A 3078-nucleotide genomic window follows, 5' to 3' on the forward strand; every position below is an offset into this window, starting at 1 on the left:
GAACGGCATTCTATTGAATTCGTAATGTCCGTACGGTGTAGAAAACGCTTCCTTGCATTTATCGTTTTCGGCCACGGGTATCTGGTGATAACCTGACGCTAAATCCAAGGTGGTAAAATATTTTGCATTTCCCAGTTGGTCTAGTATGTCCGTTATATTAGGTAATGGGAAGGAATCGCCTATTGTTAAATCGTTTAACTTTCGAAAATCTACGACTATTCGTAATTTTTGTTTACCTGACGCATCGGTTTTCTTAGGCAATGGACCACTAGCAATGGAGCGTTCCATTGGCTGGTACTTGGTCTAATAATTTTGTGTCTCAACATGCCTTTTACTTGCTGATTTACTTCTTGTTTATGTTTCTCTGGTAAGCGATACGGGCGTATATTTACGGGTGCACTATTGGCTTGGACCATAATTTCGTGTGTGATAGTAGGAGTATAAGTGAGTGCATCTCCTTCAATATAAAATATGTCGTTAAAATCTAAACAAATTTCTAGCAGTGTTTTTATCTCTTCTTGATTTAGGTGTTGTACACGCAGTAAATTTTTTATTTGTTCGCGACGGGAAAGCGTTGTAGCCTCCTGTTGTGCTTGAGTAGTGCATATTTGAGCCGCTGTATTTTTTATTTCTTCGACTGTTACGCATGGAGTTGGTAGTTTAAACTCTTCTGGCTTTACTAAGCAATAGCCAATAAAAACTCCAGGCTGTGTTTCCTCAACACGTATAAATAAAAACGTCATATACAAAATTGGGTGTACTGATTGCGATGCGTCATATGTAGGACAAACAAAAAGGCAATTAAAAACCAGAATTAATGAACATAAACTTAACAAAAAACAATCAGTGGTTTCCCAACACGTAATTGAAATAAATCATCATATGGATTGGGACAATGTTAAGATATTGGATCAAGAACCCAATTATCACAAAAGATTAATATTAGAGGCGATTTTTATAAAAAAACAAAGAAACGGCCTTAATATCATGGACGAAATAGAATTATTAGACCATGCATACTTTCCGTTGCTTGATGTTCCAAAGTCTTAAATAGCGAGTCTCACATTTTGCGTCTGCGTGTTTGACATGTGACAAAACATATAAAAGATCCACACAATGCCTGTATCTCTCATTTCGAGTCAGTGACAGCGCTAGAGAACTTCTTTTACATAATATTGTTCTTTCGGTTGACTAGTAGAAATAAAAAGTTGTAAGTGATTTTTGCTTTTGATTGTAAAATTGGTTCATATATAATAGTAATGTTGTAAAATATTGACAGATAATAACTGACTATGCATTGCGATACAAACAAATTTTACCAACATGACGTTCGATTTCATATGTGTAAACACAATGACTTCACTTAAAATTCAAAACCAATGGACCACATGAGGAGCACATTTGCGACCGTTGATAGAGGTGATGGATGCCATTTATACGTTGTATTAATCAAACCATGAGGTATGATTGATCTTGCGCCAGGCGCCTTATTGTTAATTTTTTGAGTGGCTGAGGAGACACAAGTAGAGTGTCGAAACGTCCCACAATTTTTATGTAATAAAGTTAAATTAAAACCATATTGTTCATCCATATACTGCTCGTAAAGGCCTTATTTATTTATTTATATTTTTTGTAGAAAGTCTACTCCTAGGATTCCTTCATAATCAATTGGGAAGTCGTCCTTCACGATATAAATTGAGTGCCGTATTTTTCGGTTCTTCAGGATTATCGTTGCCTTGATTTTTCCTATTGTATTCATTTTGTGTCCTGTAACTCCAGTGAGTGCCATTTGCTCCTTGTAAATCATGGTTTCTCCTCTTACATTTCTTAACTTTATTAATGTAACCGTTGCTCCTGTGTCAAACAGTAGGTTTAATTTGCCTTTTTTAACTTCCTGGATGGGAAGAGTTACTAGATCTAATCCAGTTTTTGTTTGCGGTTTTCCTGTTACTTGCGATATTTGATACTCGAGGGCTGGTCTCGGCTGTCTTGTATTCTCTTCGTCTTCTTGTTCATCCTCGTCTTGCGTTGTATTTTTCCTTTTTTGCCCATTCGTTTTATTACGATTTTGTGGCTTTTTATTTTCGTTTGATTTCGTCCGGTTAGATTGTACTATCCCTGGGCGTCCGTGTAGACTCCAGCATTCATCTCGACCATGACCTGATTTTTTGCAGTAGGTGCAATGTTTTTCGAGTGTATTTATTCTTGATTGTCCCTGTGGCTTCGGCAAGGAGAATCGGTTTGAATATCTGCTTGTTCGGCATCCTCGTCCGTGATGCCCTAGTTTTCCGCATTTATTGCATTGTAATACTTTATTTCGCGCTGCTTGCGAAATTGTATGACTGGGCTTATGTCGCGATGCATGTTCTAATAGACCCTTGACTTTCTCTTCCGCATTGGCTCCTGCGATTGCTTCTTGAAGCGTTGAGTAATGCTGTGCTCGCACTACCAATTTGATCATCGTGGAGATCTATTTTGAAATTTTGCAGAGCTTGCTGTTGTATAGTTTCAAGTATAATGCGTTTCCGTTCGCTGCCGTAATCTTGGCCTTCGATCATGGATTCATATAATTCCATGGCCAAATTGTCGGCGCGAAGCCCGTATGCTTTGGCGGTCTCGCCGGCTTTTCGTTTTAAGGAGTTAAACTCGATTTGCAAGTGAGTAATGCTCTTCTTGCTTAAATAGCAGATTTCGAGTTCTCTTTTAAACTGTCCGAAACTGTTTATATTTCGCGTTTCAAAGTCTACCATAGCTTTTTTCTTTAGCTTTGTGCAAAGTATTGCTTCTAATAATGTTTTTTCATCTGCGGGATTAATATTTTTTATCGCGTATGAACATGCGCTTAAAAATTCTTTAAGTTTAGCTTGTGAATTTCCGTCAAATTCCGGAATCATATCTCTTGCTTCTTTTAATCGTAAATGACCGTTTAAAGGTGCCGATTGATTTCGAACATCGTTAAGTGTTCGTCCGTATGTGACATCAAAGTTAGTGTCATTCGGTATTGTTCGCGTTCTATTTAAATCTTCCCGATTTGCGCGTAGATCGTGTATTTGCTCGTGTAATTCTCTTATTTCTTCT

This window comes from Formica exsecta, unplaced genomic scaffold, assembly GCF_003651465.1.
Source record: "Formica exsecta isolate Colony F162 unplaced genomic scaffold, ASM365146v1 scaffold1024, whole genome shotgun sequence".
In the NCBI taxonomy this organism is placed as follows: domain Eukaryota; kingdom Metazoa; phylum Arthropoda; class Insecta; order Hymenoptera; family Formicidae; genus Formica; species Formica exsecta.